Raw genomic sequence first — 24797 nt, forward strand, 5'->3', positions numbered from 1 at the left:
CAAGGAGGCTAATCCACGGGAGGACCCACTGGCACATCCACGGCTGAAATCTGAGGCCTAGTCTTGGATCTTCTCTGCAAAATCCACATCAGAAAGTGAAAGTTTTGCAAATATTTCTACAGAAAGAAGTGAGAACCCCCATTGGCCCTAAGGTATAAGGGAAGTGCGGGCCCCTCCAGTATAGAAGCTTTAGGTGTAAAGTCGACTACAGGATGTAGGAATCTGATGGTGGAGGGATGCGGGCACGGCCCACTGGAACTCTTCTCTATTATAACACTAAGCAGATATATATATATAAATTCGTCGACTAAAAATTTATTTAGCTACTAAATTTATAAGCCAAAGGCCCTGGGTAACGCTGGAACGCTGCCACATTGACGGAGATTATTAAGTTATGGCTCTTGGAATTCAGCAACATGAATTTATTTATTTTTTTCTATAAAACGTGTTATTGTGCTAAAGTAAAACATGAAAAATAAAATCAAGAAAGAAAACGATAGATATCTGCAAAATAATTTCTATGGTTACCAAAAGCGTAGACCTTAAGTCCCTGCGAGCGCACATCTATGATTACTCAGTGTACGGACAATAGGGCTCATTGTTAGGAACCACCTGCTATTACATACAGTCCAGATCCCCTCATTGACAGCTGATGTAACCCGCTGACTAGTGCTGAGCGGACCTGGCACACTCTGAGGGTTTTGTAGTGTTCTCTGAACCCAAACATTCGGCATTTACCGATGGATGCAGAAGTTGGATGCCGTCCTAGGGCTACCAAGAAAGCATATGCCGGGGTGCTGAGGGTGTTATACAGCAGCTAGGCTCTGGTGTTTTGTACTGGGCACAGCCAGGACACGCAGGCACTGGCACCTAGATATCTGATTGCCTTCTACACAACCACATCAAAGAGTGCCAGGTGGGTGTAGAGACTTCCTGAGACCTCCCAGGACAGCAATGCAAAACCAGTAGGGTACGTCGGCTTAACTGCACTTTGCCTTACTGAGGATCAGTCCCTTGACTTCTTTTTGACACTCTTTGACTGGTAAAGAAGAATCCCTGGCACAGACAAGGTGGTCCCTAGAAGGCGGTTACCCCTTCCTTGAGCTTTAGCAGGGCATCAGAAGAAAACTCGCTCCCATAGATATAACTCAGGCTTAGGGCCATATTCCACGGACCGAGCAACAATGTAAAGGAGCGCCGATCTGCTAGATCGGCGCTCGTTTACTGGGCCTATTCCACGGCCCCGATGATCAAACAAGGGCTGCAAGGACATCTTTACCAATGTCCTTGCAGCCCTTGTTTCATACATTACCTGTCCAGGCGCAGGTCTTCTTCTCCCAGTCCCGCGACACAGACCGCTCAGCCAATAACTGGCCGCGGCGTTTACGGCCAGTGATTGGCTGAGCGGTCTGTCAGTTCAGACAGCCCCGCTCCGAAGCCGATGCTACGGCACGGGACCGGGAGGAAGAAGACCTGCGCCCGGACAGGTAATGAAAATCGTCTCCGCCGCGCACAGCTATTTAACCGTAGCAATGCGCAGGTGGCAAATGACGATTTTAGGTCTGAACCTAAATGAATGATCAGCCGATGACACGATCATCGGCTGATCGTTCTCTCTATTCCACCGAGCGAAAATAGGCCGAATCGGGACGAATGGGGCCGATTCGGACGATTATCGCTCCTGTGGAATAGGGCCCTTAGTCTTTAGGTCTCTGACAAGGGCTCTGGCCTTGGGCCAGGCCCAGCTTCACTGCAGCAGGACCTCTGTAGCTTGCTTGTTCTTTATCCCATAAAACAGGCAAAAGACCCTCCCACCAGGAACTAACTGAGCTTTTATAGCGGTGACCGGGTCTAACTTTCGGTTGGCGGGGCTGTGTAAGAGAAAGGAGAAGGAAGACATGTAGTTGGTTGAGAGCCGTGTGTGACACCTGCACCTGTGATTGGTCAATACAGTAGTCAAAACAGTGCAACAGTTAACCCTTCATACTGCAGCTGTGCTCCTATAACCAGACTGTCAGGAAAAGTGAGACACCTAGTGGGGAAAATATAAACAGCAGTTTCATCCCCTTCTGAGTGACACCAGACAGAGTTACCTTTCAACTATGTGGACCACCCGTACTGGGACACTACACATGGATACAGTCATAAGCCATAGGTTGTATCTATGTTTTCCAGGACTCTCAACTGCCGAACGTTTGGATACAGAGAACACTACGAAACCGGAACTGACCACGGGTCTCTATGATGTGACCGGCCTTGAATCCATGGCGTATGATCCGGTATCGGGTAAAGCGGTGTTAGAGAATCGTGCAGTAAGAATGATCAGAGTGTTGCTCTGTATGAGGGTGGAGTAACTTTGGCCTTGAGGATAAATTGAAGCCCATGAGGGGTCCTGCTTATAACTCAGCGAGACCCCGCTGCCACTTAGATTCATTTCACCTCAAGCAATTATTGTATTCTTCTGCTTAACCAATAGAGAGCTGTAGTGGGCGTGCGGCCAGCGTCTACCGATCATCTGCCATATCGACATAGAAAATACCAGACACAAAATCAATCCGGACTGGAATCCCTACAGGTGCACAAAGTCAGAGATATCTGTATTAGATGGATTAACACGCAGCAGCGGCCGGCCTCACAGCTTCAGGATGTAGAACGCATTATAATAGAGGTAAAAACCTTCTCACATACAGAGAGCGAGGGGAAAGAAAATGTAGTAATATGAAGAGTTTTATACAGACTGAGACTCATGAGACATGTCCCAGATGACGTACGGCGCCTACAATACATGGTGACGTCCATCTTCTGCTCCGAGTGGAAAATGTTTGTCTAATCTAAAAAAAAGCCGAAACAGTCACAAGCTCTGCAATAGTGGAAGCCATCATGGGCACTTAAAGGGCTATGCTGGTGGATATAATGTAGAATAATGGCCAAGTGATATTGTGGTGTCCCACCACGGGTGTTGCTATTAGTTACACCCTTCGTAAAAGCCTGTACTAATTGTTAGTAAGTGGTGATGAAGGTGGTGATAAAGTTTTGCCACTAGATGTTGCTGTATTAGGTATGTGTACTCAGATGCTAAACGGCTGAATTTTGTAAAGGGTTATTGTTTATTTGTATGTCACCTGATTCTGTGAACCTATAGGAGTCTTTTCTTCTTCTATCCTATCACCTCTCTCTATACTTCTAATGAACTCTTCACCCACTCACAGCGCACTTTAGATATGCTGGGGATAGGAAGTCACATGGGTAGAGGAAGTGTACGAGTCTTTTGTGTTGGACGTTGTAGGGGAAGGACGCACGCTAGAAAGCTCTCTACAGTGGTCCCGCCAGGCCCTGGCCCTCTACCAGGTCCCCAACCTTGGTCAGTCTTAGTCAGAACAGCTAACAGTTTCTCCTCCGTCTAGTCTACATAACACTATGCAGTGTTAGACCCCTAAAAGGAAAAGGACAAGTCGGAGATAACCCCAACCCACGCCGTGTACAAGGAGAGTCACAGAGCCGGACAGTATCCACAGACAGCAGTAAGCTAGGAACTGATTCGGATAGAGCAAAGTTGCGATAAGCCTAGGAACTCTATCTTGCAGCGCGGTTGTCAGCAGGGAACCCTCAGCATTCCGCTCATCGCAGGTAACAAGGTCTGGGGCTTTGTGTCACCCTCATAGGATGGGTCACCCGACACTGGTGGGCATTAGGTGGTGTAAAGACCCAAAGGTCAAAACACGGGCACAAGTATTCTCTTCTTCTTCTAAGTATTCTTGTACCTCATCCTCCAACATCCCGGCAGAGCACAGAACTACTTGGGTTGGGACTCTCACGGCATCCTCCTCTCTGCATCTCTCAACACGCAACTTAGTCAGCACGACTGTACTCCTATCACAGAACTGGATCCTGTATTATCAAGTGTTCCAAGGGAAACATATCGTGTCAAAGTGAAGTTGTATTACCTGCTGCACACAAGTACTTTTCAAGTAAACAGATTATTTATGATAGAGACTCTTCACCTCACACCGACACAATATACACTACTTCCTTAAGACCCCTTTCTGTGGGTGGCAGTACCGATAATCCGGGAGGGTTACTACACCATTCTGCCCAGTCGTGATCACATCCCAAGGGACCCGGCAGGTTACTGTCCACAGGGTAACTAGGTATAACTGGCCGTTTAAAATAAAAGCAGGTGTGCCACCATACCTGTGTGCCCAACCGGCAGTGGCGTCATGACACAACATCTCAGGGACCGTCACCAGCTACATCTCGGCCAACCACCGAGAAGTGGCGTCACACCTCACCAGCTAGCAAGTGATCGTCCGTTCCTCTGCCACAGCACCGTGGGGGCTCACCACAATACTCACCCACCCCAGGGCTGTTTCTAGCACCGGGCGGGCCAGGCCACCGCACGAGGCACCGACAGCTAGGGGGCGCCCCGCGGGGCCCGACCCCCCGCCACACTCACCACATTCCCAGCGCCCCCCCCCCCCCACCAGGCCCCCTCCTCCCAATCCACCCTCTTTCCCTAAGGCCGGACCCCACGGACCTCCGTTTTGATGTTGGCACCAGCCGGCATGACGTACCGCACACTGGGCACGTCAGCCGGCACGTTATTCATTCATTGGATGGACCCCAAGGACGCCATGCTTGTGCGCCGCCTCTCTCCTGCCTCATGTCAGTTGGTGGTTGTTCAAGCGCCCTGGCGATAGCGGCACCAAGCTTTGATCGCGGACAAATATTACAACCGGGGTGATGGCGGCCGGCGAGTAGTGTGTGGGGGGATTGCAGCCAGGTGGGGGCATTGGTCTGTTGTGATGGCGGCCAGGTGAGGTTGTGTGTGTGTAGAGGGGGGGGGGGCAGGAGAGAGAGTGTGTGTAAAGGGAGGAGGGGGGCAGGAGAGAGAGAGTGTGTGTAAAGGGAGGAGGGGGGGCAGGAGAGAGAGTGTGTGTAAAGGGAGGAGGGGAGGCAGGAGAGAGAGTGTGTGTAAGGGGAGGCAGGAGAGAGAGTGTGTGTAAAGGGAGGAGGGGGGCAGGAGAGAGAGTGTGTGTGTAAAGGGAGGAGGGGGGGGCAGGAGAGAGAGTGTGTAAGGGGAGGTCAGGTGGGATAGTGTGTGAAGGGGGGTCAGGCGGGATATAGTGTGTGAGTAGGGGGGTAAGGTGGGGGTAGTGTGTGTTTGGGGTAGGTTTATTGCAGGCAGAGGGGGGAACTTTATTACTATGGTGGGTACAGCAGGGGGCATTATTACTATATGGGGGCACAGCAGGGGAGGCATTTTTACTGTGGGGCACACACAGCAGGAGACATTATTACTATATTGGCACAGCAAGGGGCATTATTACTATATGGTGGCACAGCAGGGACCATTATTACTATATGAGGCACAGCAGGGGGCATTATTTCTATATGGTGGCACAGCAGGGATTATTATTACTATATGGAGGCACAGCAGGGGGCATTATTTCTATATGGAGGACACAGCAGGGGACATGATTATTATATGAGGACACAGCAGGGGACATTATTACTATATGAGGACACAGCAGGAGACATTATTACTATATGGTGGCACACCAGGGGACATTATTACTATATAGGGACACAGCAGAAGGCATTATTACTATATGAGGACACAGCATGGGACAATATTACTATATAGAGGCACAGTGGGAAATATTATTGTTATATACAGGCACAGCACCGGATCCTACATACAGGGGGCACCCACATAACTACTGACTTTACTGCATCTAACAGCACAATTACTTCAGTTTGGAGCCTACAGGAGGGAAAAGCGGGAGGAAGTTGCTGGATAAGTGTGGAGCCTGAGATGTTTGTCTGGCAGGTTGTGAAGAGACGAATTGTAGCTGGAAGAAATCATCACGGTGGCCTGGGCCAGATGAAGAGGAAAGGGAAAGTGACGCCTCAGATCATAGAAGATGTCACCTGTGAGACACTGAATGACATTTTTGTATTTAGTAGAACATTATTTGGTAGGGGTGCAACACTGCCTCTATGCCATATTTCCTAGTAACCTGAGTAACCCCCCTTCCTTCCCCAGGGCTGAGCTGGTGGGGGGGGGGGACCAGAGTAGGTAAGTATCACTAGCGAACCACAACCCCACAAACCCTTTCACTTCTAAACATATCACCACTGTATATTGGTCCCTCCCTGCTCGTTGCTCCCTGTCTATACCGCCTTTAGCTCTGGTCCCACATGTCACATTGGAAGAGATTGGGGAAAAAGTCAAAACATCCTATAAAACAGAACCTTGTAGAGTCCATTCTGTGAATGGTGAGCACTGATCCTTCAGACTTTTGTTTTTGAAAACATTTCTGTTCACAGTAAGACAAAGGTTTCAAGGGGACACAGGTTGGGTAATATCATGTTTCAGGTCGCTGCCTATAGGTGTCACTAGAGAGTCAGTTTACTTTCTACTGGGGGAGAGCTAATTTGCATATTTTTCCCATGGGGCACTGTCTCTAACACTCCACACAGCCCAGGAAGAAATCTGCTTTCATTGTGCTTAGATCAGGGGCAAAAGAAAGACAATGCGCTATCCCCCTTGTTAGACACAGTGGGATTTTTAGTTTTATAGACAGTGCCGCTTTGTTTGCAGGTTGTGTCTGATATTGCAGCTCGGTCGTGGTCAGTTTGATGGCCGTCCTGAGCTGTATCACTAGGCCCAGGAACTTCTAAGAGAGCAGAGCCAGGTTTTTCCTTTTAATACGAATTCTGGACCACCAGACAACCCCCTCCCAAACCGCCGATACCGCACTCTTGTCGTCCTCAATCCATCCCTGGTCCTGGTCTGTTTGTCTCCTGTTGCCGGTATTCGGGCTAAAGGCATCTTTTATTCCGGCGTAGTGGTATCGATAAGGCCGGGCCTGAAGCCTCCAAAGATGAAAGTCCAGCCCAGGGGCGTGACAACAAAGAAAAAGGGCGGGGAAGAAGAGAAAGGCACTGCAGGCCTAGGGCACAGACACTGTAGGCCCCGCCTCATTGACACTGAATAAAAGATGTTTTTAGCCTGAATACCGGCACCAGAAGACAAGCAGACCCCAGGACCAGGCATGGTGTGTGGAAGACAAGAGAAAGGTAGTGGGGGCTTGGAGGAGGTCAGGTGTACAGATTCACTTTAAAGCTTAGACTCATAAAATACAAACAAAAGGAAAAAAGAACATTTTTTCCATATTGTAAGTATAGTATTAGATGTCTCCTAGGATATATCCTCACACCCCTCCCGCCCCACAACAATCTCCAAAATCTGCAACTCAGCCCTAAGAATATAAATTAGTAGGAATCGGGATAACGTCTGATCTCGTCCGGGACCTCAATACTTTCCGCTAACCAAGCCCCCATCCACACGAGATAATCGGCCGCCGCTATTTGTGCCGTCGCTGCAGAACGTTTCCCAGAAATAAATATTCAGCGTTTGGCTTACAAGAAGAGATGGCGAGACCCTGGAGTAACATCTAAAAATGGATGAGAGCGGGTCAGCGCGGGCGGCAGCCATCGCCTCCAGATAACTCCACTATTGTGTCTGACCCTGAGCGGAGGCTACACGGTATAAATGAGGGAGGCGCAGAGCCGTGGAGTCACCTCCTAACCCCTCCCGGGCTCACACAGTCACATAACATTGCTGGAAACCTTCTTAGTGCAATATAGTCGCAATTCTGTGTTTGTATTATAAGCACAACATGGGGGACACATCACAGGCATATGGTTCCAGGGGGGGGGGGGGGGGACACATCACAGGAATATGGGATCCGAGGGGAAGCATCAAAAGGATATGGGGTCGGGGAGGGGGGACACGTCACTGGCATATGGGGTCCGGGGGGGGGCACACACATCAAAGGGATATGGGGTCCAGGGGACACATCACAGGAATGTGGGCTCGGGGGGGGGGGGCACTACAGGGATATGGGCTCTGGGGGGGACACATAACAGGGATATGGGCTCGGGGGGGGGGGGCACTACAGGGATATGGGCTCTGGGGGGGGACACATAACAGGGATATGGGATCTGGGGGGGACACATCACAGGGCTTTGGGGTCCAGGAGGACAAATCACAGGGCTATGGGGTTTAGGCCGTGGGTGGTCAGAGCACATGGGGATCTCCACAATATAAAGCCTTACTCTTATGGCTGAGGGAATATACTCCTCTTACCATATAACGGCCGCACATCGATGACTATAAAAAAGAAGAAATGCACCAGATGTTTACAAAGAGAAGGAAGAAGGTCTTTGGGATGTGAGTTACTCGGGTTCCTGCTATCTATGACTCCCAGGGAGCAGAACAGGAAGACTTCCACATATTAACAGCAGGAAACCTCTATCATCCTCTCCGAGACGGGAAGAGACTGGTCTGCTCTAACAAGGCTATAAGCAGTGGGACAGACCGTACGCAGACAATAGATCAGCAGAACATCTGGACCATCCACAGCGAGACGACGGCAAAAAACAAAACCAAAATGAATGGGAGATTATGTGCAGGTCGTGTGGGACCAATGTAACAGCCAGGAAGATCATCCCAGAGAATCCGCAACGACTGTACTCCCCGATGTGTCACTGCTGTCAGCCGAACGCCCACAAGGATGGGGTCACAAGCTCTGACCAAGTGCAGCATCGAGTGGGAGCGCAATGATGAAAAATCTCAGAACATACAGAATGTAACATTAAAGGGTCACTCCAAGGGGTGTATTTTTCTTTTCAAATCATCTGGTGTCAGAAAGTTATACAGATTTGTAATTTACTTCTACTAAAAAATCTCTCAGCTACTTCTCAGCTGCTGTATGTCCTGCAGAAAGTGGTGTATTCTCTCCACTCTGACACAGTGCTCTCTGCTGCCACCTCTGTCCATGTCAGGAACCGTCCAGAGCAGGAGAGGTTTTCTATGGGGATTTGCTGCTGCTCTGGACAGTTCCCGACATGGACAGAGGTGGCAGCAGAGAGCACTGTGTCAGACTGGAGAGACTACACCACTTCCTGCAGGGCACACAGCAGCTGATAAGTACTGGAAGGCTAAAGATTTTCTTTAAACAAAGTAATGTACAAATCTGTATAACTTTCTGGCGCAGGTTGATTTGAAAAGAGAAAGTATAATCTTTGGAGTGCCCCTCCATGTTTCATTTTCTGTATCTTTTCTGATGTTTTATGTACTTGAAGAGTTCTTTTAATTAGAATTCATTTACAAATCTCTATACCTTCATTGCACCATCTGATATAATTTTTTTTTTTTATTAATCTGGTGTATGCCTTTAAGAGTCCTTTAATGCATCAGGGCCCATGCACATAGTGAACATAGGTGGGAGGTGGACGATCTTGTAGAAGATCCACAGGTTGGGAACATTCTAATCCATCAAACGCTGGGGGTGTATATGTGCAGCGTGCCAGCGCTGACGCGGATGAGGCCGGCTCGGCTACCATCACGGTGTCTGATATCTTCCCGGTCATTATACTGCAGGTGATGGAGGCCTGGACTTCCCCGCAGAGTAAGATGAAGTCTAGCACCATTGGGTTAATAACCATTTTTATGACATGTTTATATAAGACTCGCTCTATTAATAAGCCAACGTGGTAGAACTCTACGGGCGCGCTCTTGTGGGTTTTTATTAAGTCCTCGTCCCTATTAACCTTTGTGTCTGTAAGAACTACATAACCGTGTCAATGGAATCCGCGGGAACTGTAAGAGCGCTGATTGCTGATTAACGGCGACCACGAGATGTCACCTTCCCGGAAAACACATCACTAAATAATAAATGGTCAGGACGCCAAGGACAGGATTTAATGGGGCAATATGCGGCCTGATCAGGGAACACTTCCTAAATTTACTAGGACAACTGTTCTCTCATTTAATTAGCGTCTCGTCTCCTCTCCGACATCGCTTATTGATTCATCCGGGTAGCGCTGCCAATCCGTGCCGCGGGCCCCGGCTGCCAAAGTAAAAGCCTCTCTATAATGATGAAACATTTTATTTGCTTTATGATTCGCTTCAATAAAAATCAAGAAAACGTGATAGGAAAATATTGTAATTGCCGCATTTTAAGGGATTAATTCTACACGGAGACAAGACAACAAGTCAATCACTCGTCCCAAGGAAAAGCTTCTCTTTTTTGGGGGGAAGATTAACATTTTCTGCTTAATTGACTGCTTTCATGTTCTTACTGCCAAGGCGAGATATGTCCTGTGCTATAATAGAGAGCGATGGCCGTGAATACAAAGACTCACGAGCAAACAACTCACTTCCAGTAAACAGCTTTGTCTCCATGAACGGAAAATATATCTATCACTGAGTGTCAGGCTCTGATTGCACTTGTTATGGGAACGCGTTCTATATCCAGCTATGACCACTCCAATCTCTTACATCAGCGTCTCTACTGGCGGCCAATCCTGCCCAGTGTTTGTTGAATCGCATCTCAATCGCTCCTCAATTTACTTAGTAAGGTCCTGATTAGATGATCATCTAAACCAAATCTTATTTTACCGGCAATCATATAAAAACACGTCTAGTCATTACTAGTCTCTTGTTCTAGAAGCAGCTGAGTGGCAGGAACAGGCTGGTAGTACAAGCAAAGTAACTACAGACCATGCCGAAAAAGCTGAGGAACACAAGGGATGAATATTAGCCCTATAGGCAGAGGAATACAGTGAGCATCAGGTTGTTTCCATCCTCTACTGATCCTGCTGACCACTATCTCATTCCAATCTCCCTTAACACTTCTAGTTATCATGAGTCTCTTGTTCTAGAAGCAGCTGGATGGCAGGAACAGGCTGGTAGTACCCACAAAATAATTACAGACCATGCCTAAAGAGCGGAAAAGAAAATTGTGGAAGAGAAGGGATAAATATTAGCCCTACTGGCAGAGGACTACAGTGAGCATCAGGTTGCTTCCATCCTTAAAATGACTTTACTGTTCAGGCTGACCGCTATCTGATTCCAATCGCACTTAACAACTGGAGGATGACATCATGTGACCTTTAAAAAGAACAGGGTGAAATACATGGCTAGGACGGTTAAGATCGGGCTTCTAAAGGAGGAAATTGTTCAAAGCTAGAAAAATCCTTTCGTCAATGACAAGCCAAGAAGAGCCGGGCTGAAAGACCAGAAGGAGTGGTCCGGAGCCAATGGAGTAAGGAGTTCCTCTCTGATGAGACCGGTTTATAGCTCTGCTCATTACCAGGTCATGTAGTGGTTACATGGAGACCCGGAGAGGCCTACAAGTCGCAGTATTTCCCACCCACCGAGAAATCTGGTGCAGGATTGGTGATGGTGTTGAGATGGAAACACCCCCAGCGTTTGATGGATTAGAATGTTCTCCAACTCTAACAGCAGAACAATGCCCCATGTGATCCAGCCAGGACAAGCAAGTTGTGGATTAAGGACCACTATTCCATCCAGCCGTCCAGCTCTCTCCTCCTGTCACCCGTCAGCTGTTTATCCCCGGCCCGGATGCTTCGCGGGGTTCTGCTAATTGTTCGGCATTGTCTGTGCATATCAATGTCTATGGCGTTTCAGGTTTACAGCTACTTATGTGGAATTGGACACAGTAGCGGCACATCCTCATTACTGCGCACACAGATGTTCAGCTCCCGGGCCTCTTCTATAACATTGTGGAAAGTGTTACTGATGTTACTGCTCAGATGATGAAGATGAGAAGAGATGCCATGTACGAAGAGCCGAAAGGAAGAGGCACCAAGAGCCAAAATCGCACTGATATACATTTCATAGTAATAATACTGTACAGGTACATACATATAGAAGACTGGTTCAGTTACCGCACAGATACATACATATAGTTGGTGGGTTCAGGCACAGTACAGATACATACATACAGATGGCGGGTTCAGGTACCGCAGATACATACACATAGATGGCGGGTTCAGGTAACGTACAGATACATATAGATGGCGGGTTCAGGCACCGTACAGATACATACATATAGATGGCGGGTTCAGGTACCACAGATACATACACATAGATGGCGGGTTCAGGTAACGTACAGATACATATTGATGGCGGGTTCAGGCACCGCACAGATACATATAGATAGCGGGTTCAGGTAACTTACAAATACATATATATAGCGGGTTCAGGCACTGTACAGATACATATAGATGGTGGGTTCAGGCACCGCACAGATACATATAGATGGCGGGTTCAGGCACTGTACAGATACATATAGATGGCGGGTTCAGGCACTGTACAGATACATATAGATGGCGGGTTTAGGCACTGTACAGATACATATAGATAGCGGGTTTAGGCACTGTACAGATACATATAGATGGCGGGTTCAGGCACTGTACAGATACATACATATAGATGGCGGGTTCAGGCACTGTACAGATACATACATATAGATGGCGGGTTCAGGCACTGTACAGATACATATAGATAGCGGGTTCAGGCACTGTACAGATACATATAGATGGCGGGTTCAGGCACTGTACAGATACATATAGATGGCGGGTTCAGGCACTGTACAGATACATATAGATGGCGGGTTCAGGCACTGTACAGATACATATAGATAGCGAGTTCAGGCACTGTACAGATACATATAGATAGCGGGTTCAGGCACTGTACAGATACATATAGATGGCGGGTTCAGGCACTGTACAGATACATATAGATAGCGAGTTCAGGCACTGTACAGATACATATAGATAGCGAGTTCAGGCACTGTACAGATACATATAGATGGCGGGTTTAGGCACTGTACAGATACATATAGATGGCGGGTTCAGGCACTGTACAGATACATATAGATAGCGAGTTCAGGCACTGTACAGATACATATAGATAGCGAGTTCAGGCACTGTACAGATACATATAGATGGCGGGTTTAGGCACTGTACAGATACATATAGATGGCGGGTTCAGGCACTGTACAGATACATATAGATAGCGAGTTCAGGCACTGTACAGATACATATAGATAGCGAGTTCAGGCACTGTACAGATACATATAGATGGCGGGTTTAGGCACTGTACAGATACATATAGATGGCGGGTTCAGGCACTGTACAGATACATATAGATAGCGAGTTCAGGCACTGTACAGATACATATAGATAGCGAGTTCAGGCACTGTACAGATACATATAGATGGCGGGTTTAGGCACTGTACAGATACATATAGATGGCGGGTTCAGGCACTGTACAGATACATATAGATAGCGGGTTCAGGCACGGCACAGATACAGGTATACACCAGGAGGATACAGGGAAGACACTTGGCTGCCGCTCCGCTCCCTCAGGCAACTAAACAGCTTAGTACATATCCACCATACATAAACATACCAGGTGTTCTGGGATTGTTATAATCCTTCCTCCAGGTTTATATAATACTTGTGTATATTGGCAGTGGTGGCAGCTTCTGTATAAGGTGTCTAACCATTATGTCTCCCTATATAAGATTCATACGGCTATACAGAACAGAAAGATTAGGGGAAAATGGAAGAAATGTAAGAAAGAACATACGCCTGACCCATCTGTATATAATGTCTATTACGTCTGACCCACCTGTATATACTGTACATTACTCCTGACCCACCTGTATATACTGTACATAACTCCTGAACAATCTGTATATAATGTCTATTACGCCTGACCCACCTGTATATACTGTACATTGCGCCTGACCCACCTGTATATACTGTACATTACTCCTGACCCATCTGTATATACTGTACATTACTCCTGACCCACCTGTATATACTGTACATTACTCCTGACCCTCCTGTATATACTGTATATTACTCCTGAGTCCTGACCCACCTGTATATACTGTATATTACTCCTGACCCATCTGTATATACTGTACATTACTCCTGACCCACCTGTATATACTGTACATTACTCCTGAGTCCTGACCCATCTGTATATACTGTACATTACTCCTGACCCACCTGTATATACTGTATATTACTCCTGAGTCCTGACCCATCTGTATATACTGTACATTACTCCTGACCCACCTGTATATACTGTACATTACTCCTGACCCACCTGTATATACTGTATATTCCTCCTGAGTCCTGACACACCTGTATATACTGTATATTACTCCTGAGTCCTGACCCATCTGTATTTACTGTATATTACTCCTGAGTCCTGACCCATCTGTATTTACTGTATATTACTCCTGACCGATCTATACGTTACTCCTGACCGATCTGTATATACTGTATATTACTCCTGACGGATCTGTATATACTATATATTACTACTAACCCATCTGTATATACTGTACATTACTCCTGACCGATCTGTATATACTATATATTACTACTGACCCATCTGTATATACTGTACATTACTCCTGACCCACCTGTACGTTACTCCTGACCCATCCTCCTCTGCAGATCATTGCTCTGTGTCTTTCCTACCCTGCGGCACTCCCTGTAGGCTTCTTCTGGTAAGTACGGTATGACTCTCTAAAGGAGAGCACTTATAGAGTCATTTCTCTGCTTCAGATTCCTGTGAATCATTACTTACAGCTGCGGGGCTGGTGCTCGGTTTCAGCATCTGACACGTGGGACTTTCCTCCCACCTCTGCCTGCACCTCCTCTACGTCTTCCACCTGTACTACTCTGTCGCTTTCTGTCAGGTGACTCCGGGTTCATGGCTCCTCTACGTCTTCCACCTATACTACTCTCTCGCTTTCTGTCAGGTGACTCCGGGTTCATGGCTCCTCTCGGTTCTTTATACAGTTTCCACCACTTTGAGCCTCTCATCTGTTCTCTTGCTCTTATAGTTTTCCCTCTCTCGCCGGCTTCTCTCTCCATTTCTCGTATTATCAGATCTCTGCTGTTTCGACATGTCACATCTCATGTTTACCTTGGCGGAGTGACTCCTGGCTCCAGGGCTCCAGTCTCCGCTCCCGCCCAGGTCTTCCAGCTGCCGCACACTGGCGGGTTATGGAGGTTAGAGAGATACAAGTGATGGGCAGGCACAGCTAATAGTACAATAAACACATGAAGGAGTTACACGTCCCACATACCTAAACAACGACAACCGGCCAAGAGAAATAAAGAGCGGTATACAGGAGGTAAGTCCAGGCCAGTCACTGAATATTCAAGAATCCCAACCAGGAATACAAACACGATAGGGTACGGTATCTGAGGGGTCCACAGAGCCAACACCACCACCCGAGTGCGCCCTCCCAGGGGACCAGGATAGTACTGGGAGATCGTGGTCATGTTCTTCCAACCTATGTCAGACATTTCTAGCCATATGACAAGTCGTGTTATCTTGCTGGAAGATCCCATCCGTCCCAGAGAAGACAACCAGCAAGTATGGGTGTAGATGATATGCAGGGACGGGTTTATCCCCAGGTTGGCTGATACCCCCCCCCCGGCAATGGTGATCAGCAGTTTCCATTACAATAAATTGTCACCACAGCCTCCTGGAAACAGATCACACTGCGCAGTATCAGGAATATCGCCAACAATCCTCCCTCTGTACAACTCTGATAACTCCTCATCACCGAGGGATACGTGTGCAAACTATCGCACATTATAAACCCAGTGAGCCACTCACCATGTGACCCCCCATGAGAGGCCTACAAAAGAAGATGGTTATAATATTATGACTGCGTCATTGCATCCAGACTAGAGATGAGCAAACTTACTGATCCTTAAGATTCGTCTGAACCTGAACGTTCGGCATTTGACTCCCTGAAAATGTTGGATGAAGCCCCAGGGAGTGCTGGGAAACATATACAGGTGGTCCTCGGGTTACGCCGGTCTCGAGTTACGACGTTTCGTGGTTCCGACGCTTTGTTCCGATGCCTTGTTCCGACCTACGCGGTTCCGTAGTAAGTCGAGTACGTGCAGCCTAACCGCACGTACATCTCCAAGGAGGAGAAGTCAGCACCAGGTCATAAAGTCAGCAAGGAGAGACTGACTTTGCTTCTTGGAGGCAATGCTGCAGGTGACTACAAACTGAAGCCCATGCTGGTGTATCAGGCTGAGAATCCCAGGGAACTCAAGGGCATTTCTAAGGCTCAACTACCAGTCATCTGGAAGTCTAACAGGAAGGCATGGGTGACACTTGCAGTGTTTGAGGACTGGTTCAACAACTATTTTGTGCCAAGCGTGGAGCGCTACTGTACCTCCAAGGATATCCCCTTTAAGGTGTTGCTCCTTCTGGACAATGCCCCTGGACACCCTGCTGATGTGGATGACTTTCACCCTAATGTCAAGGTGGTTTACCTTCCACCTAATACCACTGCTCTAATACAGCCTATGGACCAAGGAGTCATTGCTACATTCAAGGCCTACTACCTCCGAAGGGTCATTGGCAAAGCTTTACAAGCAACTGAAAAGAATAAGGACTTGACTATAAAGGACTTTTGGAAAAAATACAACATCCTTGATGCTGTGCAGAACATTGCTGATTCCTGGGATGAGGTGAAGCAGACCAGTATGAATGGTGGGTGGAAAAAACTGTGTCCCCAGTTTGTGACTGATGTCACAGAGGTTCAAGAGTCAGTGACTAGTGTCATACAGAACGTTGTAGCTATGAGTAAGACAATGAATCTGGAGGTGGAGGAGGAGGATGTCACAGAGCTACTGGCATCTCATGGAGAGGAGTTATCTGCTGAGGACCTTATACAGCTGGAGAAGCAAATCATAGAGGAAGACATGCCAACCCCAGAACCCAAGAGATTCACAAGGCAGGGATTGGCAAGAGGGTTTGCCCTGATTGAAGAAGGGTTGTCCAAGTTTGAGGCTGAGGATCCCAACATGGAGAGGTACAGTAGTGTTGCCAGAGGAGTCATGGATTCCCTTAGATGTTACAAGGAGATCTTAGAGGAGAAGAAGATGGTCTCCTTCCAGACTAACCTGCAGCAGTACTTCAAGACGGCTGAGAGGCCTGCAACAGATCCTGTACCTGTACCCTCTACCTCAGCTGCCCCTCTTGACTTACCTGCCCCAGTATCTCCTGCACCTTCTGCAGCTTCCTCCCAATAAGCCTCTTCTCTCTTTAGAATTTTTTTTCCGGACAGTACACTGTTTATTACTGTACTTACAGTACTGTTCTCTTTCTTACAGTACAGTACGTAGTGCACAACATTTTACTGTACCTATGTGTTTATTGATACTTATGTAGGGTACTGTTAGCATACAGTAGGTGTTAGGATAGGCTAAGTGTTTACAGCACAGTACTGTTATTATGGTACAGTACTGTATGAATGTATGATCCAACTTACGTCGAAATTCGGTTTACGACGCCACGCAAGAACGGATCAACGTCGTAAGTCGGGGACCACCTGTATATCTACATAGGGCTATTGTGGTGTCCCACCACTGGTGTTTTTGTCTCTCCTATGCACCTGTCAAGGCACCTTTTTCTCTCAGTTTAAAGTGGTGATGAGCTATTCTGAAGTTTCACCACTAGGTGTCAGTAACTTATGTCTATATGTGTTCCAGTGCTGAAGGTAGTAATGGGTTAATGTTTTATCTGTAACATGTTTTATGCTGACCAACAGGAGGTGCTCTTTCCTTCTCACCTATTGCCTTTCTCCTGCACACACTTATCCCCACTACTCACAGGTAGGAACACTAGGAGTTTACACTGGTGGAGTGTAGGGCAGTTCTAGTCTGATTCTCAGAGAGGAAGGACATAACAAACACTATTCCTGCTGTACTTAAGCCAGGGCCTGGCTGATGCCAGGACCCCTATCAAGGACAACCAGTTCAATTGAGTCTAGTCACCTTTGTGAGCATATGCAACAAGAGACAACCAGTTCTTTTATTACTACTACTATACCTATTATGCAGTGCTAAACACACTCAAGGGAGAGGTAACCAGGGAAAACCCTTAGCCACGCCAGGAACACGTCTACAATGAGCAGGGCAGTATCCAGGTAACAGAGAAACTAGCTTCGATAGGACAAAGCAGCCAGCACTGAAGGCGTATGTATTCTATCGTGCAGTACAGGTAAATTCCATCCCAGACACCTAGCTACGCCCAGAAACCACGGCTGGGGCTTGTACTACCCTACTGGGACGGGTTCTACGATACCAGGGGGAAGTTGGTGGTCAGACCAAAGTCTATACACAAGTACAAGAATACTTCACTATTGAAGACATCTCCAGGTTCCAGTAGAGTACATTGCTACACTGGGTTTGGGCTCCTCTGGCCAACTCCTATACTCTACAAGCACCACTACAACTACCTCTCTGTCTCTTACTACTCTCAAGCACCTCCTCCAGCACAAAGGTCAAGCACACCAGTGTGTAAAGATTTATCTACTTGTGAAAACGTGTGCTATTACATTGAAAAGTCTGACAGTGAAGCTGTTTTATTTTTTATACTACCGGGACTCTGTCATTCTCTGTCTGCATCGGCACCTATACACACAGTACCGCACACCTTGTGTTACTTTTCCCCTTTCTGTGTGCGGCGGTACAGATAATTCAGGTGGGTCAGTTGCCACTTAGGACTGCCATGACATGAGCCCATGGGGCAATAGCTCACCTGTGTGCTGGACAAGCACTGGCGTCATGACACGAACATCACTAACCGTACACCACAGAATTGGGGTCACTGGCTATCTCAAGTACTGGCCGAGTACCACAGCTATGACTGTATCCATGGGCTGCATCAAACTTCTCCGGCCACAGGGAGTCAAATGCCAAACGTCGGACAAACCGAAATGTTCGGTGAGTTCGCTCATCACTAGTCTGGACCTTTCTTATCTAATTAGATCACATTATTCCATCGTGTATGTGTGTGTGTGTGTGTGTGTGTGTGTGTATGTATATATATATATATATATACATACATACATACATATACACACACACACACACACAAATGATCCAGCGTCTGACTGATCCCTATGTCAGATACAGCGCTGTGATCTGTGTGCGGTCAACCACAATGGGACTCCGTAATTGTATCTACCTCTTATGATCTGTGGTCAGTTCCCTTCATACCGCTCTTCGGGACGCCGTGCTGTACGGCCATTTATATAATAACGTCCTCCAGTACAGAGACATGATGAGTTATCATGTATAATACAGAACAGCTGGGGGGGGGGGGGTCACCCGCCTGGTATCTATCGCACAGCTATACCGTGGCTTCCTGCGCTGGGGTAAAGGCTCAGCAGGTTGCACCACCACCATCTATCTAAATGCTGTGCCCAGGGCAAAGTCGGCACCGCCCAGGCATCTGCCGCACATGTCCCGGCCCGCGCCTCTGCTCTTATTACCGAATTTCATCATTTATTTCATTTGCATCTCTAGCTATAATAGTTCAGACTTTTTCAGCAGCGATAGAATGATTTAAAGGGACACTCCGATATCAGGTTAAAAAAAAAAAAAAAACATAAAATCACCACAGAAGCATATAGCACTACAAACCTGTCTGCCCCAGTTCTGAAACCACCAAAACTCCTCTCCCCTACCGTGTCTTCTCACTACTATACAATTCCCAGAATGCATTCCCTCAGCTTTTCATCATAGTCCTCCCACCCTGCCTACTTCACTCCCACAGCACTCCAGCCAGTTCTCTGCAGAACATTTTCATACACACCAGGTTCTCTCTCCACACTCTAAATCTGCAGCACCTGCTGTATTCATTTCCCAGTCTGCTTCTCTGCCTGTGGCATTGTTCAGCACAAGGTAGGATACTGTAATCCCACCTCCCCACCTTCTTACCTAAATCTAAATGTCCCAATAAAGATATAAGTGTATATGACAGAACATGGTGATGTAGAATGGAGGGGCTAGTCAGAGGTGGTGACATCACTCAGGGGGTGGGGCTAGAGGTCAGTGACAACAGAGGATGATGCATTGTCCCAGGAGAGAGGGAGGAGCCGGGATGCTGGAGACAACACTGCACTGACAAGGAAAAAAAACGACACAACTTCCTATCAGAGGTAAACCAACCAAAATACGCTGAAGCCAGGACTATTATAGATAGCTCAATATCAGTAAGTTATAGATGGGTGATTATTAAGTCTTATTTAAATACCAATTTCTGATACCAAAATACCCCTTAAACCCCTTGATACCCTTGAACAAGTTTTAGTATCGGACTCTAATCGGTAAGAGAAAACATTGGTGTAATCGTGTCCTGTGCGGCGCCATCAGCAGGTGCCTCCCTATCAGTACACAGAGCTGCGGCCGCTCAGCCATGGCTTCCCTCCAACGCCTAATGTGTCAGCTTCTCAGGGCTTTGGCGGGTAGCTGGATAAGCTGCTTACCACAAGCCGCACACAGCAGCTGAGATTCCAGCAGGCTTTCCTTACGCTGCGCGCCCTGCACGCCGGCTGCCGCTCATGTTTACATTTCCTTACATTACCCTGGTCGCCTTTTAGTTCCGTGTGACCGTCCTTGCACAATGAGCGGCATTAACCGCCTCACACTGAACACTTCAATCACTTCCAGCCATACACCATAATCCGCACAGTACAACAATCTACCGGCATGTTCTGTCCGTTATAAGGACGTCCGTGTAATAGCTGCTCCCGGATTTACCAAACGGGTGAATATTGCAACAGATTGTGCAGAATCCGGAACGTGCGACGCGTCAATGGGAACGCAGCTCCATGTTACAGGAAATAAATCCGGAAAATCTGGCTCCATATGTCTCTATAAAGCTGAGCTAAGTGATGGCAGCAGATCCCCGCAGGACTGGCAGAGCAAGGGGTCAAACGCACGGCTGCCCTCCAGCTGCTGCAAAACTACAACTCCCATCATGCCTGAGGAGCTAAAGCGCTGGCTGTCTATACATGATGGGAATTGTAGTTTTGCAGCAGCTGGAGGCGACAAGTCTGACACCTGAGATGTGTATTGGGGGTCTTTATTACCGACAGCAGATATTGGAGCAGAGTATTTCTCACCCAGACTGGTGTCAGAAAGTTATCTAGATTTATAATTTCTATGTAAAAAATCTCCAGTCTTCCAGTACTTATCAGCTGCTGTATGTCCTGCAGGAAGTGGTGCTTTCTCTCCAGTCTGACACAGTGCTCTCTGCTGCCACCTTTGTCCATGTCAGGAACTGTCCAGGGCAGGAGAGGTTTTCTATGGGGATTTGCTGCTGCTCTGGACAGTTCCTGACATGGACAGAGGTGGCAGCAGAGAGCACTGTGTCAGACTGGAAAGAATACACCACTTCCTGTAGGACATACAGCAGCTGATAAGTACTGGAAGACTAGAGATTTTTTAAATAGAAGTAAATAACAAATCTGTAAAACCTTCTAACACCAGTTGATTTAAAAGATTTTTTGCTAGAGTACCCCTTTAAACTCTCCATATGTTTTACATAGAAATCTCTCCAGATCCTTCCTGAACTAAACCTAACATCCGTTTCAAGTCCGCTGAGATCCCGCCTCGATCACTGACGCCACGTCTCGAGCCCACGTCAGACACCAGGAAGCAGCCAGGCCCCCGGAGCGCCGCAATACGGGACCCATCGCTGGAACCAGGGAGGTGAGTGGACGTAGTTTCCCTCAGCCACCTCCTCCCCGACCAGATCCCAAAATAGCCCCCTGCCGGAGTACCCCTTTAAATCTGCCAGTGGGGGACTTGGGATGCCCTCATACACACTAGATGATAGGCAGATCCCTCCGAGTTCACCAGGTTCAGCTGACTTTAATCTAATCCGTATCATCAGCCTAACGGATTTATCCGGGAGCCAAACTCTGCCCGAAAACATTCTTTCTTACAAAACAGCGCCCCCCCTGTCCTAAGGTTGTGTTTGGTATTACAACACAGTTCTACTGACTTTAACAGAACTGAGATGCAATACCACACGAGACCTGACGACAAGAGTGGCGCTGTTTGTGGGAGAACGCAGCAATCTTTTATGAATTCCTGATAGTTTCTTTAACAGAGAGCGGGAAACAGGGAGGAATAATCACAGGTCGATGGAAGGCGACAAAGACGTCATTTTCTCCTGATAGGAGCACTAAGTGTTCTGTACTACTAATCCTACACTGCATAACAATAGGGAACCTATAGGGGGCATCACTTTCCTTTGTAACAAGTTCAGGTTTAACATGACGGCTGTGTCACCAGGCCGCGCCGTATCTCCCACCCATCCTTTGTGATAAAACCTCGTCCTGCCTCGTGAAGGAACACGTCCCGCCATCGTTACCATTATACTCAACCGCAATCTACATTAACAAAATCGTAACGGTAATAATGGGAATCACACCTGTAATAAACGTCTCCGTGTGGCGGGTTATCGCTTTATGGCAGGTCGTATTAGGTCTATCCTGCGGAGGAGCTATTCATCGTGTTCACTCCAGAAAAATTATATATTCAAACCCCGCATTATAATAAAATAAACTTAAAGTTTATTTTAAGTTTATTTTAAATTTCTTAAAGGGGTACTCTACATAAAGGGGAAAAAAAAGATTTAAATCAAGTTATATTGATATGTATCTTACTTCTATTTAAAAAGCTTTTGTCTTCAAGTACTTATCAGCTGCTGTATGTCCTGCGGGAAGTGGTGTATTCTCTCTAATCTTCCAGTACTTATCAGCTACTGTATGTCCTGCAGGAAGTGTCCAGAACTGTCCAGAGCAGCAGCAAATCCCCATAGAAAACCTCTCCTGCTCTGGACAGTTCCTGACATGGACAGAGGTGGCAGCAGAGAGCATTGTGTCAGACTGGAGAGAATACACCATTTCCTGCAGGACATACAGCAGCTGATAAGTACTGGAAGCCTGGATATTTTTAAATAGAAATAATTTAGAAAAAAGTACTGGAATGCCCTCCTTATACTAGTACAATGAAATAGTGATATGTTAAACGTTTTGGCTCCAGTTTGCTGATATAAGAAGGAATTCTGCCGTATACCGTAGCGCACTTGCATCATCTAACGTACAGCCACCATGTGACCAGTCTTCCTGACACTGTCCGTGTTCACCTTGTAGATATAGAACCAGGAAGGGTACAGAATGTAATAACGGCCGCTCCTCTGAATATTAGATAATACGATGATAAGCGTCGCTTCCGTAAACAGATTCCTTATCACCTGGCACCAGAGCCGCCGCTGAGCCGCCGCCAAGCACTGCGCCCTCCGAAAACAAAGGAGCTGAGCTAAAAGACAACCGATATACAGAGAGTATACAGAAGCCCACTATGGTACACGGGGTACAGAGAGTATACAGAAGCCTACAGGGTACAGAGAGTATACAGAAGCCCACTATGGTACATGGGGTACAGAGAGTATACAGAAGCCCACTATGGTACATGGGGTACAGAGAGTATACAGAAGCCTACGGGGTACAGAGAGTATACAGAAGCCCACTATGGTATACGGGATACAGAAAGTATACAGAAGCTCACTATGGTATATGGGGTACAGAGAGTATACAGAAGCCCACTATGGTATATGGGGTACAGAGAGTATACAGAAGCTCACTATGGGATATGGGGTACAGAGAGTATACAGAAGCCCACTATGGTATATGGGGTACAGAGAGTATACAGAAGCCCACTATGGTATATGGGGTACAGAGAGTATACAGAAGCCCACTATGGTATATGGGGTACAGAGAGTATACAGAAGCCCACTATGGTATACAGGGTACAGAGTATACAGAAGCCCACTATGGTATATGGGGTACAGAGAGTATACAGAAGCTCACTATGGTATACGGGGTACAGAGAGTATACAGAAGCCCACTATGGTATACGGGATACAGAGAGTATACAGAAGCCCACTATGGTATACAGGGTACAGAGTATACAGAAGCTCACTATGGTATATGGGGTACAGAGAGTATACAGAAGCTCACTATGGTATACGGGGTACAGAGTGTATACAGAAGCCCACTACGGTATATGGGGTACAGAGAGTATACAGAAGCCCACTATGGTATACAGGGTACAGAGTATACAGAAGCTCACTATGGTATATGGGGTACAGAGAGTATACAGAAGCTCACTATGGTACATGGGGTACAGAGAGTATACAGAAGCTCACTATGGTATACGGGGTACAGAGTGTATACAGAAGCCCACTATGGTATACAGGGTACAGAGTATACAGAAGCTCACTATGGTATATGGGGTACAGAGAGTATACAGAAGCTCACTATGGTACATGGGGTACAGAGAGTATACAGAAGCTCACTATGGTACATGGGGTACAGAGAGTATACAGAAGCTCACTACGGTATATGGGGTACAGAGTGTATACAGAAGCCCACTACGGTATATGGGGTACAGAGAGTATACAGAAGCCTACGGGGTACAGAGAGTATACAGAAGCTCACTATGGTATACGGGGTACAGAGTGTATACAGAAGCCCACTATGGTACACGGGGTACAGAGAGTATACAGAAGCTCACTATTGTATATAGGATACAGAGAGTATACAGAAGCCCACTATGGTATATGGGGTACAGAGAGTATACAGAAGCCCACTATGGTACACGGGGTACAGAGAGTATACAGAAGCCCACTATGGTACACGGGGTACAGAGAGTATACAGAAGCCTACGGGGTACAGAGAGTATACAGAAGCCCACTATGGTACACGGGGTACAGAGAGTATACAGAAGCTCACTATGGTATACGGGGTACAGAGAGTATACAGAAGCCCACTATGGTACATGGGGTACAGAGAGTATACAGAAGCTCACTATGGTATATGGGGTACAGAGAGTATACAGAAGCCCACTATGGTATATAGGATACAGAGAGTATACAGAAGCCCACTATGGTATATGGGGTACAGAGAGTATACAGAAGCCCACTATGGTACATGGGGTACAGAGAGTATACAGAAGCCCACTATGGTATATGGGGTACAGAGAGTATACAGAAGCCCACT

At 47.1% G+C, this 24797-nt stretch overlaps 1 protein-coding gene across 8 annotated transcripts in view; it reads right to left on the bottom strand.

Annotated features, from left to right (window-relative positions):
- Positions 1-24797, bottom strand: part of DIPK1A (divergent protein kinase domain 1A) — a 102416-nt gene that overhangs the window by 43280 nt on the left and 34339 nt on the right. For 2 of the 8 annotated variants that reach the window (XM_069967685.1, XM_069967692.1), the window contains exon 1: positions 14322-14474. The exons of 3 other annotated variants lie outside the window; for them this stretch is intronic. The gene's annotated coding sequence lies outside the window, so the exon portion shown is untranslated. 3 more of the 8 variants (XM_069967688.1, XM_069967687.1, XM_069967690.1) reach the window with 3 other exon arrangements.

This window comes from Dendropsophus ebraccatus, chromosome 4, assembly GCF_027789765.1.
Source record: "Dendropsophus ebraccatus isolate aDenEbr1 chromosome 4, aDenEbr1.pat, whole genome shotgun sequence".
NCBI lineage: Eukaryota > Metazoa > Chordata > Amphibia > Anura > Hylidae > Dendropsophus > Dendropsophus ebraccatus.